This window comes from Canis lupus, chromosome 2 (assembly GCF_048164855.1).
Source record: "Canis lupus baileyi chromosome 2, mCanLup2.hap1, whole genome shotgun sequence".
NCBI classification, from domain to species: domain Eukaryota; kingdom Metazoa; phylum Chordata; class Mammalia; order Carnivora; family Canidae; genus Canis; species Canis lupus.
In genome coordinates this window covers 52,062,357-52,077,858 of record NC_132839.1, presented here as the reverse complement: position 1 = coordinate 52,077,858, position 15,502 = coordinate 52,062,357, and the positions used below count along the sequence as shown (strand labels likewise).

General features: G+C 37.9%; 1 long non-coding RNA gene across 3 annotated transcripts in view; it reads right to left on the bottom strand.

Moving 5' to 3' along the window:
- Nucleotides 1-15,502, bottom strand: part of LOC140617575 (uncharacterized) — a 79,224-nt gene that overhangs the window by 10,747 nt on the left and 52,975 nt on the right. For 2 of the 3 annotated variants that reach the window (XR_012017777.1, XR_012017778.1), the window contains exon 5: nt 3,913-4,080. This is a non-coding gene — a long non-coding RNA (uncharacterized lncRNA). Of the gene's footprint in view, nt 1-3,912; nt 4,081-12,023; nt 12,339-12,874; nt 13,138-15,502 lie in introns of those variants that run through there. The other variant, XR_012017776.1, reaches the window with a different exon arrangement.

Below are 15,502 nucleotides of genomic sequence, written 5' to 3'. Positions count from 1 at the left end.
CCCCACCTTTGCTCCCACCCCTGCCACATACGTAGTACCCACATGATGATAAAACAAATGCTCTGTTTTATTTATTTGGTCATAAAATATAGCAATTTAATGAAAGACTCAGCTATTGTAAGTTAAAACACCTCAGACAATGGTTTCAATGCCCCCCCTTTCATCTCAATGGTGTTATAATGTTTTCTTTATTTAGATAATCTATCTCCCACACACTCCCTCACATACTTACTAACACACATGAACATATACACTCACTTTCCCTCTTACAACCACACATCCCCTTCTTTGCCTTCCTGTTCACAAGGACAACTTTTAGGGGGTGGAAACCCTAACTGAGCTGGCTTAAGCAAAAAGAAGATATATTGGCTCATATAACTAAAATTTACCAGGTTTAGGGCTGGCTTCTGAAAAGACTTGGGCATGGGCAATGCAACCAACAATTTTTGTCTGATTACCAATTTTCAATTGATTCAATCTGTGTAGATATAGATCAACTACAACTGATTAGTATTTTCTTTTTTCTTAATTGGAAGTGACATCTCAGATTATCTGAATCTTCAGTTTTCAGCCCCAGTCGAATTTTAAGGTCATCCTGAAACTCCAAGCAACACAGTGCCTAGACTTCAACTCCAAAAATTCTCATTCCTTTAGTCTGGGCATGAACCTGAGCATGGTTTGCTTACAAGTCTCTGGTGATGCTCAGATGCCCCACAGTAGAGAGCCACTGATTTTTTGGCTTTTTAAATTTCCTTTCCCAAGGTGCTGCTGGCCATTTTATCCCAAGAGGCTATCACTAGAGGCTTTATTTAGCACAAGGGTCGATAGGCGAAAGATGGTCTCCAAATTCTTAGAGAATAGAGGAAATCAACCTGAATAAAGGAAGGTGATCCATTATAAGAAAACTCCAGAGAGTAGACACAGCTTAGAACAGAAGGTAAAGTCAAAATCTAGGAAGTAGATGGACTAGCATGGAAGCTATCTGGAGAACAAAGTAAATGAAACTATAGATGCTAGCCAAGCGTGGAATATTTACATGTCAGTGTCCAGTTTGAGTTAGCTTAAAGGCACCGGGTCTCATCAGATCATCTCCATTGACTTAACCCACACTAGGCTCCATCGGCAGGTGTAAGACTATATAATAGGGTGCAAAGCAGCTGGCTAATTTTTTTTCAAAATAATTGAACACAAATATCAATTATGCAGGCAGAATGACCACATTGTAATGTTTTTATGGGTTGGAAAGGTAGAAGCTAAAAGCTTATTACTCTGGGACTAGGCTAAAAGTGATCTGATAGGGAATAATGTTTGCCAGTTTCTGCATTTGCTTCACAGAAGTCCATCCCAAACTTTGCGTGCAATTCAGTTTGTCCTCGAGTGAGACTGTGGCAAATAATTCTCATGGTCTCATAATCACTAGGACCCAGAGCCAGAAAATGTCTGCCACTGAATGAAGATCTTTACCATGAATAATTACAAATAAGGCAAGCGATCATTTGTGTCATGGTTCATTGGCTCCATCACAGTAAAACAAAGACATTTTTCACTCTCTTCCGTCTACCACATGCACTATTAAAATGCCTTTGTAGATTACTGTAAATAATTCAAATGTTTATTAAAAACTCTGTTGGATGATCAAGGAATCGTAGATAATAGGAGGGAATACTATCCAATTTATTTTTATATGGCATGCTCCATCCATCATACCACAAAGTGCTTCAAGGCGAAACACAAAAAGAGGCAGAGTTTTCAGGCAAGACTCAGAGAGGAGGTCATTTAAGATGATCTGAGGAGAAATGTTTAAAAAAGTGATACTTTGCTTTTAAAAGTCATCGTTATTTTGCTGGATGAGGTCATCTTGCTAATTCAGCTCAGAAATTTGGTTATTTTAATCATTATTCCAACTGATGAACTTGGCTCACAGTATGAGGGAGAAGTGGACATATTGTCTAACATCAGCAAGCAGCTCAACTTCTGTGTCCCTCTGTATTTGTAGTATGTGGACAGAGGAAATGTGAATCCCTTCTGGCTCCCCCTGGGGTACAGGCATTATGACTCAACACCATTGCCAGATTACATTGAACCTGCCATGTTGGCCCCATGTGAGGTGAAACAGGAGGCCAAGTCAAAGGTGGCATCCTAATCTAAGCTCTGATATTCTTGGTTGAGCATGGTCAGTTGCCTTCAGCCCAAGTGACCTCTGTGTTATTAATGGTAAGTAATAGTGTCTGCCATTTAGTATATGACTATCATGTGGCAGGCACGGTATTTGGCAGTTCTGATACGATAAGGATGGTGTTGTCTCATGGTGATTAAGTTGCTGACTTGGGGATCAGATGCAGAATGCAAAGTTGAGGGTGTTGGCTTCAAACATACTAAATCATTGACTAGAGCAAATTTTTATCCTCTTTAAGTCAAGTTTCTTTATCTATGAAATGTGTATAACAATGAAACCCACTTCATAGCAGTCCCAAGAAGAAGCACGAGCCCATGACTGACACTGCAAAGACCTGAGAGATGTTAACAATCATTATTAATCTCACTTAGTACTTAATATTAATAGCTAATACATTATAATGAATACACTTTAATAGTATGACAATATTATATTCATTTTACAGAAAAGGCTAGTGAGACCAAATGACCCTGAATAGTTGTGTGTCTCAGCTAACATTAGAATATAGACTTTTTTGATTTTTATAGCATGATTCAAATGTGGCTATCAAAATGGTTTTCCTTTACTCAGTATACAAATAGAATTTTAAAGTAATTACAACCTCGAGGTCTTGTCAACCATCCTAGGGATTTCAAATACACAGGATTTAATTCAGAAAGTTGGCTGCTGTGGGGTAGAAAGCCACGTAAGAGTGAAAAGGGGATAGGCAGAAGACTGTAGGAGTAAAATGAAAAGAAGTAATATTTAAAGATTAAGAGCTGCTAATGTTCTGGAGAGAACATGGGAAGGTACTGTACCTCTGGATGCATTGCTAATTGTACCGTTGTTGTCACTTCTACTCACAAGGGCTGGAATAGGTGAAACATGCAGCCCCTCCCTGGGATGTTGGAGTCTGAAATCACTCTATTTCTGTTTTCTCTACCTCAACTGCCACAGTGCCAGATCCAGAAGCAGGAAGTATCTCTCTTTTCCTTGACTTCTGATTCCCCAACCCTGTGTCCCTTTGGTAGAACTCAACAGAAAGCCATATAGATCAGGAGACTACAAAGTAATTACTTGCTAACACCCAGTGGCACAGTGCAGATAATGGGGCTGGGGTGTGGGGTGGGTGTCTGAAAGAAAAGAGGCAAATACTTGGCACAATGACAACCGAACACAACCCTAACCATTTAATTGAAACTCTTGTTTTAGTCCACAGGATTGTGGTTTTGCCCAATTACTAGTTCTACTTTGTAGTAAAAGAAAACACCAGTCCTTCCTTTATTGAGAATGGCTTATATGGGGAAATTATTCCCTCAAAAGATTAAAAAGTGTAGAAGTACAAGGTGGTCATTCTGAAATATACCAGAGTTAAATGAAATGGAATATTGATAGAGCCCTAATAAATTGGGATATTCAGGAAACCAACTACATGATTAAAGGACTCCCATTCCCACTAGTCTTCTGTGTGTCAGGAGACTAATGAAGCCAATGATAGACATAGACTGTTTTCTTGGTTAGGTTAGCCTGGACTTATGGTGTGATGGCAAATAAACTCACAATCTTGGTGGTTTATTACATAGTCTATTTCTGAAATGTCCAGTCTGCTCTAGGATGGGCCCTGTCCAGGGCCTCCTGCTCAATGACATAGTGGTCCAATCTGTTCATGCGGCTTCATCACCTGAATACACCACTTCCACCCCCGCAATCCAAGGGGGAAAAAATGGTTGGAAGATTATGAAGGGGATTTTCATTACCTGACTCAAGAGTGATATACTTCACTTGGTCTTGACCACTGCAGCAGGCTAAGAAGTGAAAATATAACCTTCTCACTTCCCACAAAAGTGAGGAGACCCAGGTAGGGGTAGTGCTAGTAGTAATGTCCACTTCACATAAGCTGCTCCATAATTGACTCTGCTGCATGGCTGGAAATGAGAGTGGATATTTTTATAATCACTGGCATGTCATACAAAGAATGTGTTTTCATTAATACTGGCATTAAAAGGTGAAGAAATTATGCATTTGGAGCAATTGCTTCAGATTATGTCCTCAAAACCTGGCAAGTTTGTCCCTCCATTTGTGGTTATTTATTGAGAAGTATTTGAGAAGCATTGTATATATATGTACATATATCATCTCTTGCTATATATGATTATCTCTTTGTGATGAATTCTTAGCAATTTTATTAATAACATAACTTCTTACTTACACTTCTATTATTGCCTTACATTGGTGACAATAATCTTTTACCTTAACCATCTGATGTCTGACTTTCATCTATTTTTTTAGAAAGATAAATGATTTCTTTAAGCCTTCTACTTTAAAATTTAACTTTAAATTTCTTTAACTTGAAAATATTTGCCCAACAATTTATAGGACCCATTCTTACAAAGTTTCTGCTTATTTTGAATGAGGAATTCAAGCCTTTGTCTTAATCCATGCAATATTTCATCTCCGACATCAGTAAGTGTAAAGCCAGGTGTTCCAGGAAAGGTGATAGAGCACTCTCGTAGCTCTACATTTCAAGTTCAGTAAATAAGACTACCTGTAAGTTGTGAAGACTTTTTATTTTTATCTCAAGAGTTCTTCCTTTCAGGAAACTGGTATACTCCATTTAATATGACAGTAATAGAAATACATTAGCTGGATAAGTAGGGTATTTTGTTTAAAAACTAAAGAGAAGTTTCTGGTAACTGACATGATGTCTCTTGAGTCTCTATTATGTGACTATCTTGATGCTGTGGATATCTGTCAAATATTGATAATTCTGGTTTGTGAATCAGTTGAGAGAACAAATGAGAAGAACAAAAAACATCTATAAAACATTATAAATAAATTCTTAAAGAATGACTTATGAATGGATTATTAAATAAATGAGTGAATTAATGATTCATGTCTCCAATCAAAAATCTTAAAGAAAGCAATGAAAAATCTAATATGACATATTTTTGCCAAATACTTTATTTTCAATTTATTTTATTTTTTATGGATTATATTTACAAAAACTAAGTCTTTCTAAGATACAGATTTAGTATAGCCTCAATTAATCAAATTTATTAGAAAAAGTCTGTTTAGAGCTGGCAATACTTCTATTTTGTGCATTTGAACGGAACGTTTAGTTATAGATCCCATTGTTAAAATTCTTCCATAAGATTTGGTAATTTCAGTATTTATCAATAAAGCAAATTTAGCCCACTTGAAACAGGTGATTATATATCTGTATTGGTTTCCTAGGGCTGCCATGGTAGTTTACCACAAACATCAAAACAAACAAACAAACAAAACAAAACAAACAAAATACAGACATTTATTCTTCTACAGTTCTGGTGGTTACAAATCAGAAATCAGGATGCTGGCAGGGCCAAACTTTCTCTGAATGCAATACAGGAGAATCTGTTCAGTGCCTCTCTCTTAGTTACTGGTATTGTCACCATTCCTTGGCTTGTAAATGCATCATTCCCTCACTCCCAACCTTACCTCTTTGTCACATGGCATTTTCCCTTGTGCCTCAATCTTTATGTGTCTTGTCCTTTCTTAGAAGGATGCTAGTCCTGTTAGATTGAGGATCTCATCTTGACTACCTCTGCAAAGACCGTATTTCCAGATAAAGTCACATTCATAGGAACAGAGGTTGGGATTCAACATATTTTGGGGGGAGATAGAATTTGATGCACAATGTGAAGAATGACTTTTAGCCAAAGTTTGAAGAAAGAGCTTCAACGGTAAACCTTTGAAAGCAGTTTTCTAAGAATTGTTAGCACTTTTCTAGCTACATGTTTTCACCTGATACATCTTTTACCTTAACCAGCTATTTGAAAACACATTTGTGCTGTTCATGAGTTTAATTCAAAATCATACAATCTAGCTTCATCTCTGGACAGAATTTTAGGTCTGCTTCTATAGAGTTGAATAAAATGTAAATCTTTCTTAAATAGGTGGATTTTACCCTTCATTTCCACCTCAAATTGAACGATATTGACCTGAACTTCTTTTCTTTCTCAATGAACATATCTTATGTCATCTGGTTTCTTAATAAAAATAAGAATGCAGGAAAAAATATCAACCTAAAAACAGGGAAACTGGGAATGGAAAGAGAAAATTGGAAATTCAAACTCAGCTCCATAAATCCCTGAGAATGTTTCATTTGATGGTATTTACCTGTTAATTAGGATCAAAGGAGAAAAATCATATAATGAAGCTCATAAAAGCATACTGGCTAAATATTAATGAATTCAGTGATGGGCTTCTGTTTCCAGGCAACCGAATATTCCCCAAGAGTATTAATGTTGGTTGTAAAACAACAACAACAGCTCAAGCAGGAGTGCTTGTGGCTCTGTTGAATAGAGGCTCTGAATCCCCTAGGCCACATTGCCACTCTTCCTGGGTTGCAGATTGCAGTGATGGCTTCATGTCTGTCACTAACATGAACGTCACACTCAAAAGTCACTGGGATCTGCTAATAAATAGATTTTGGCACCCACAAGAGGAATAATGAACTGAATTGCCTACAGTGCTAAAGACCGTGAGGCAGGGAATTTGCATTTTAATCCTCACTCTACTGCTAGTAGATTGGTACCTATAAGTTCTGTTTCCTTTCTGTCCACAGAAGGAAAGAAAGAAACAGAGAGAGAGAAAGAGAAAGGAAGAAAAAAAGGAAGGAAGGAAGGAAGGAAGGAAGGAAGGAAGGAAGGAAGGAAGGAAGGGAGGGAGGGAGGAAGGGAGGGAAGGAGGGAGGGAGGAAAAGAGGAAAAAAGTTATTAGACTAGCTGAACTAAGAATCATCTGCAGTTCTACCAGTCTGTGGTTAGTCATGATTACAAGAATAAAAAGAAAAACTACTCAACTATTAAATGGAGGCACTAGTAGAGATAACAGAAATAAACCAGCTTATCAGAAGGATGTGTTAGGGCCCCCAAGTCAAGATTGAAAAAAAAAAAAAAAAAAAAAAACATTGGTCCAGTCTCAGAGAAAGCAACTAGTGGTCTTCTTGTGGTGCACAGATTATCTAATTAACTTCATCTCTCATCTAGCCTCGTGTCTGACCCTCTTGACCCCACGCCACAGCCCTAGTCAGAGCTGCTCCCCTAATCGCTCTTCTGATAAAGTCAGAATGAACAAGTGGCATGGATGTTGACTTGTGTTCTCACCAGCATTACTTTGATCATCAAATCTACTCCATGCAGCAATCAAGAATGGTGGGCTAGCCCAGAGCCGATAGGCATAGCTGTCACCCTCCCAAGCCACTGTCAGTGCCTGATCACCCTAGGCAATCAGCTTTTTAAAAAAGGCCCCTGTTCATGACATGTGAACACAAATATGGCCGCCTGTGGTGAGCTCTCACACAGGGCAGCTAGCCTCCTGGAGGATTTACTACTTTGCTCTTCCCTTCCCTCAGAGCCACCTCCAGCCAATGGGAAGGTTGTCTCCATCCTAAATTGCTAGGCTTCATAAAATTCATGCATTGGTAGGAACATATCTTCATTTGTAACACTATTTCAGGCAGCCACCAGCCTGTAATTTATTCCCACTCTCTATCTTATGCTGCTCCCTTCTCATTAACAACATATTTCATATTTTACAGCTGAAACTGGGAAAAAATATCTGTTTCCCTGAACCTAACCTAGTCTTTGACATGATTTCCCAGAAGTGAAGCTAACTAAGGAAAGGGAAAATGGCATCATGTTTATGGACACAGGCTTTCAAATCAGGAAGACCTATGTTCCAGTGACAGCTCTCTTTTTTCAGCATCTGTGAATCTGAGGCAAGTCTCTTGGCTTCTCTGAGAGTCTCTTTCTTCATTTCTCTGAGCATCTGTTTCTTCATTTTTAAGATACAAATAAAATGACCTATGACACAAGGTTGTTGTGACAATTAAATTAGATTGTGTATTTTAAAATATCTTGTACTGGGTCTAGTAATTTTAACACTCAATAAATGGTAGCTATTACCATAATAGTGATGATCATCATTATTATTATCATTATCATGGAAATATGCAAACAGCCAACATCCTCAAATTGAGATGGTTAGAGATGGTTAGAGCTAGTTCATATATATATATATATATATATATATATATATATATATATATGAAAATTGGCCGTTGAAAATTGGCCATTGATGTTATGGAAAATGGATGGGATTTGTAGAAAAAATTATGGATTTTCTTCTGTATTCTGAAACTCTAGTAATTGCTTTCCTGGAGGGATGAAGACAAGGATATATCATTTAGAATGCCTGATTCTTCCTATCCTCCTGTGTAAAATGTGGGTAGTAATGGCTATGTTGTTGGGTTAGTGGTGCCGGGAGGTATAATGGATAAGAAATATATTACAAATTGTTACATCTCATAAGATGATTATACCTTTGAATCATGTCCTCTTTTGACCTCTCCTTTTCCTTCATTGATCTCCTGCTATCCTTCTACTCTTTTACAGCACACTAGCTGCTCTGTAGACCCAAGCCCATTCACACTGCACCCATTGCAACACATGGTCTTTGGATTTCTCCTGGCTGCTCTCAGCCTCCTATCCCAGCACAGTTAAAGGTGCTCCACCTGATTTCTAGGCATCTGAAACCAATCAAACTGAGGCTTTGGATTCAATATGTCTTCCAAATAAAATATTAATTTCTCGATGCAATGACTTAAATAGTATTGTAGGTGGTGGTTCTTGGATATTTACGGGCATGGGATTATCTTGGGAGCATTTTAAAAAAAATTCATATTCCTGGAGACTTCATTCTAATTAAGTAGGGTCCAAGAATCATAATCTTCAGCAAACTTTCCAGAAAATTATGGGAAATACTATAAGCAGGAATGTCAGTATCAAGACTGAAACCGACTGTGTGGAAGAGGGGAAGAGCACTCTTAATATCACAAGTTAGGAGGTTGCTTAATCTCCCAGTGCAAGCCCACACACCTTTCTGCTTTATCCTGGCATAGGTCTGCCTCCCTATCGTCTCCTTTCCACAGTGCCATGAAGCAGATAATTTGATCCAGTTGTTTTTCATTGAAACTTCTCTAACACAAAATTGGGGTCTATGTCGGTTGGTCTAATTGAGCGACCTTTCTCCCCTTCCTCCAATTCTTTATACTTTGAAAAACATTTTTCTTTGTTTTTGCAAGTCTTTCTCATACCCTTCTCCTCTGCCTCACCTGGCCAACTTTTGATATCTCGTTTAGGCATCAGCTCTGCCAGGAAATCTATCTATCCTGAGACCCTCCAGGAAAAGCTAAGACCTTTCTCTGGCATCTCATAGCACTTACAGAAGTGAGTTGAGATCATTGGTTTGCATATTTTTTCGTTCCATTAGACTGTGAATTCCTGGAAGATATTGATAATATTTGATTCATTTCTGTATCCCCAGAGCCTCTCACAGAAGTATAAATATATGACATTCTATCTTAGATGTTTTTTTGCTTACCATCTTATCTCTTCTTTCCTCAGTGGAAACACACAGAATATTGATCTCCCCCACCTTTTTCTCCTCTCCTTCTTTTTTCCTATTCCTCATCCACCGCCTTTCCCTTCCCATCCTGGAGTACACTATGACACTGGAGGTAAATATCAAGGCGGGGGATATTGGGACTGTGCAAAAAAACAGGAGTGTCTGTGTTCAGAAGATGTTTTATTACTATTCACTAAGGTGCCTGGGAAGAATAAGAAGGCTGAAGTTTTCTTTTTAGAGGATTAACATTTCTGCCAGCACCAAGGAGCTTATAAAAATTAAAACACAGGAGATCACAGATGTCAAATATGGATCATGTCTGAAGGAAAATGGAAGAAAAGAACTTCATTTTCTTTCTGGGTGACAATGGCAGTCACTTTTAGATGAATTAGTAATCAGCTCCAGAGGAAGTCTCTACCCCCATGTAGTGATATTTATTCGTATATTGGTAGGCTAGAGGCCAACCCCCTTTCCCTGTCCTGTTTGCCTAGGGGAATGCCAAATCCCTGCTTGTGACTACTAGCAAAATACTGCAATTGTTGTCTCCTTGGATATGAATAGATAGTTTCAGGACATCAGGAAAAGGATTTGTGGCTATGGTTTAATGATGCTAACAAGGCAAGGCGATCCTCTCTCATAGGTGAGAGAGAAGGTGAAAGTCAGGTTCAATCCTATGCATCCTTTTTCTTGTAGACACACTGTAAAGAAGAGAGAGCTACTTTCAAATCCAGTTGTCAAAGGACAGGTGCCTGGCCTATAATTTTTTTGGCTTATTTTTTCTTTCTGAAATAGAAAGAACAAGGACCACTTTAGATTCCTGGCTTGAACTTGATGGATGGACCAAATGCACTGTCCACACTTGTCCAAAGAGAGGAACTTCCCACTTATTTTTTAATGATGGACAATAGGTGCCAAGACATTTTCTTACAACAATTTGGTATGTGCCTTTTATCCATACTTGTTTTCAATATAATGAGCATGGATGGATTCATCTCAGGAACTTCAGAAGTATGGCTTGGACCTGAACCCAGATGGCCAGATGCTTATCAAAAGTTTCTGTGACTCATCCAAGCTTCTTGTACGTCAGGAGCTAAAGGGAAGCACTTTCCTTATGAACCCTCAGCATTTCCCGTTAAGACCCTGACTAATGCAGAAACAGGCTTTTCTCAAAGTTTTGGCTCTTCACCAAAACTTTACAGCATCTCCCTATGAAGAGGCCTGCCATGAGTCTGTGTGCAATTTACACCCTTGGGCCTTTAGAATGACTGATGGAGAACCTCCATGTTCAGATAAAGATACTGATCATATAATGAAGGAGCACTATCTGTAGTGTTGCTAATGAATAAGGTGAAGCCTTCTTGCTGTGTCTTTTTTATATATGTCATTCTTGGTAAATACAGACCTTTGAACTTAAATTATAAAATTAATAACTTTTATTCTTCATTTGTAGCTCATTTTTAAAAATGAATTTGAAGTTTTCATAATTTTTTTTGTCTCTGAGTGGTTTGAGCTTGCTTATTCCTTTCTGCATGTCTAAAATTCATTTAGCTTTGGCCAAGTGAATAGTTGTGCCCAATTAAAAGACAAGATCCTTCAATAACAGGGACACCTGGTATGCACGTAATGGGTATTTGGGTATCACTGGAAGAATAACTAAGTGAAAGAATGTAATCATGCAGTTCCACACTTTATCCATTGTAGTATTAGCCACTGACTAATGGTGAGTGCACACGTTTTCCTCAAGCAAAACATAAGGAAATGGAAACAGCCCATAAAAATAGATTTTTTTTCATCATGCAACTTTCTTTACAGATTACCACTACTTAAATCTTTCTCTCATCTTGAATAAATTTCCTTTTAAAAATCAATTTTCAGGGACACCTGTGGCTCAGGCAGTTAAGCGTCTAAATATTGGTTTCAGCTCAGGTCATGATCTCATGGGTTGTGAGCTCATTCTCTCTTTCTCTCTCTCTTTCTCAAATAAATAAATATTTTTTAAAAATCAATTTTCAAGTTTGTCTTATCCATTGTTTTTAAGTTCAGGAAAAGTAGGTTAAACCAACTCATACATAAATACCAAAATGAAAGCCATTGGTAAAAAAATTCATTTTTTTATACCATGGTGGCAGTATCGACTTAAGGCTTCTAGATCCATGCCTACTCATTATTTTCCTTTTTTAGAAATATTTTCTTTCCTTTCAAACTTTTTACATAAACTTTTTATTTTAGAATGGTTTTAGACTTGCAATATTATTGCAAAGATAGTAGTTCCCATTACCCACATTCAGTTTCTCTTATTAATATATCTTATATTTGCATGATATATTCATTACAATTAATACACCAGTAATGATATGATATTATTAACTGAAGTCTATGCTTTATTTAGATTTCCTTACTTTTTATCTAATGTCTTTTTGGTTTTGGTTTTGTTTTTTTCTGTTCTAGGATCTCATTCAGGATACTATTTTACATTTGTAGTTATATCTTCTTGGGCTCTTCTTAACTGTAACTCATTTATTTTGACACCTTACTTGGGGTTGTCTTAAGGTATTAAACTATTAAGAGTTGGCAATTAGGTTTTATTGCATTTGCCAATTTAGTTTGATTGGAGAGCAGCATTGAGGGCTGTTCTCGGAATGACTCTGGGATGTGTATCAGGAATGATATCATACAGATGAAGAAAAGAATGAATGGTAGGTAGCACATGAGCTTGCTGTTGGATCCACCAAAGCTGTTTAAAATATAAAAAAATAGAAATAATTACTCTTTACATTCATTTATTTACAGTACATTTATTAGGCTATAATCTTATATGCATGAAATTTCACAAGTAATGTATGCCATCTCTCTCATTCATCTGAAATTCATTGAACAGATAATGTGTACTAGGTTCTTAGCTGGCTAATGGAGAAGGGAGATAAACTGGACATGGACTCTGTACCTATAATTTGGTATCAGCATGAATAGTATCATTTACAGGAAAGGACTTTGTATAGAAAAAGTGATAATTGTGGAATTGACTAGAGGAAAGATTGTGTGTGTGTATGTGTGTGTATGTGTGTGTGCATGTCTTAAAGTCAGATTGGAATTAATTGTCTAGATAGGCAAGAAAAAAAAAAAGAAAAAAGGAATGAGAGAAGGGGCTATTTTAGGCTTCACTGGGGGTCCTGGGATGAGGATGGGGAAAGGGTGCAGAAACTCCTCCTGTGAATCTGATCACTAGGGAACATAAGGGCAAAGTGATGTCTTTGCCAGGAGGCCACTTACCTTGGATCTTCTTTGCCTTCTCAGGCCATAGAGTCACAATATACATCCCATATATTCTATGTTCCAAACGAATATATAGATTTTCAGGACTTGGATGGGATACTCTTGGCCCAACAATTTATTAAGATTGAAAGAATCTTGATGCTCAGCTTAAATTGGCTAGACTTCTGTATGCTCCAAACTATGATAATCTTTAAACTGATTTGTGAGTGTAGCTTGTAGGATCCATTTTATAGTTCCAAAGTTACACCATGATGCTATCCCTGGGAATTCAAATGCAAGAATGGGGGAAGGAAATTAATATATTCTAAGGATGACTAAGCCAAGCTCCAAGCAAGCTACTTTTCAAGCATATCTTGCTTAACTTCATAATGAATTGGGAAAGCATGTTGCAAACTTGAACTATTACTAGAGAAAATATTGTATGCATTTTGTCTTTCTCTATTAGAAAGTTCACTAGGATATAAAGTGTAAGATGTTCTACCTTTCTAGACTTCCATATAGATGGGGTCTGTGCTAAATATAATAATGCCTAAGGATATCCATTCCCTAATGACATGATCTTGTAATAGGTTGCTCTATAAGGTAAAAGAGATTTCAAGGTTGTTGACCTTAAAATAAAGATGGGACACCTGCCTGGCTCAGTAGTGCATGAGACTCTTGATCTCAGGGTTGTGAGTTTGAGCCCCATGTTGAGTGTAGATATTACTTAAAATAATTAAAGGGCACACGAGTGGCTCAGTTGGTTAAGTGACCCTTGATTTCAGCTCAGGTCATGATCTCATGGATTGTGAGATCAAGCCCTGCACTGGGCCCCACACCTAGTGGGGGATCTGCTTGGATTCTCTCTCCCTGTCTCTCCTTTCTTTCTCTCAAATAATAAATAAATAAATAAATAAATAAATAAATAAATAAATAAATAAATAATCTTTAAAAAAAACTAAGGACACTATCCTGGATTATCTAGGTGGGTTCAGTCTAACAACATAGGCCCTTAAAAACAAAGTACCTTCTTTGGCTGCAAACAGAATAGTGACAAGACAAAAAAGACAGTGATGTCAGAGAAATTTGAAACATCCTTCTTATCCTTCTTATGTTAACTGTCCACTGCTAGCTTGGAAGGCAAAGAGGGCCATAAACTAGGAAATTGGGCAGTCTCTAGAGCCTGAGAATTACTTCTTACCTCTGATGCCAAACTTAATCCTACAACCACATGGAACTGAATATGGCCAAGGACCTGGTTGTGTTAAGAAGTATATTCATCCCCAGACCCTCACTGAAGAACACAGCCTCCTTTAACACTGTAACTTTAGCCCAATGAGAGCTGTTCCTATCTCCTAACAGATGGGACTGTGAGATAATAGATGGGTATTATTCTTAAGCTGCTAAGTTTGTGGTAATTTGTTTGGACAGCCAAGGAAAAATAATTGAGGGGTCCATGGCACTGACCCAAGTGGGACATGTGATAGATAGAGTAGTGATTCCTTACTGAATCAGTGGGCCATGGACTAAAGGAGAAGTAGGGACATCATCTAAGGGTAAAAGCTGGTATGAACCCTTGGAAACACTTGGTAGCAAAGTCTAGACAAGGCTTCAGATCAAAAGGAGATAGAACAAAATCTGAAGGCATTCTGAACGAGAAGGGAACAGGGGTAAAGCAGAACCAAAAGAGAATCCCAGATTCTCAACAAAGAATGTTTCAAACAGGATTGTGAGCTCTGTCCACTCAGGAAGAGGACACCATTAAACAGTAGGGCTCATTTCCATATGATCATAACCTCACTCACTGCAGCCAAACCTTCACAACAAACCAATGAAAGATACTTTAACAGGGAGTATTGCATTAGCTGGCTGTACTCATAGATTGCTTTACCCTATTGAGGGTATCATTGAGCACTTTGCCATATAACTGAGAAGAAATAAACCCAAGTCCTCAGTTTCTCTTTCACAGATGCAAGAATAGTCTGTGGAGACACACATCACTGTGGGAAAACCTAACTCTCAGTCTATGTTTGTAATGGATTCCTTGTCATACGAAGGAGGAGGTATGGTCATTACTCAATAATCTGGGGCAACAGAAGAGGTAGACCTCAAAGGGCACAGTCCCCTCTCCATTCTTGGCCACTACCTCTCATATTTAGAGTTCAATTCTATCCAAATCTCCATTACAATCCTTCTTCAATGCCCAGACTGCCTTAACCTCTGGTCCCCTTATATGGTGCTTCTGAACATCAGAGAGTTTACCACACTGCAGAATGACTACATATTTCTAGACTCTACTTAGGGAACTTAGAGTGGCTATTGACTATTACACTAACATCAGTACCTCAGGCAATGCCTGGAAAATAGAAAGCTCTCATACTTGTTTTGTGATAAAGATAATATTACCTTGAATTTCTCTTTCTTAAGGCTGTGCTCTTGACCATGTGATTGGCCAATACCTCATGTTAATTGATTGTTGGTGGAGCCACTGCAGGAGCCTTCCATGCCAGCTTAGATAGGGTTTAATTTCCAGGCTAGCTGTTTAGGCTAGCCTTTGGTACTGTTTAGGCTAGCCTTTGGTACTTCCACTTTATGTGTTCATGTGAACGGGTTAGCGTGAAATTGGAGTGAATATCATTACTGTCA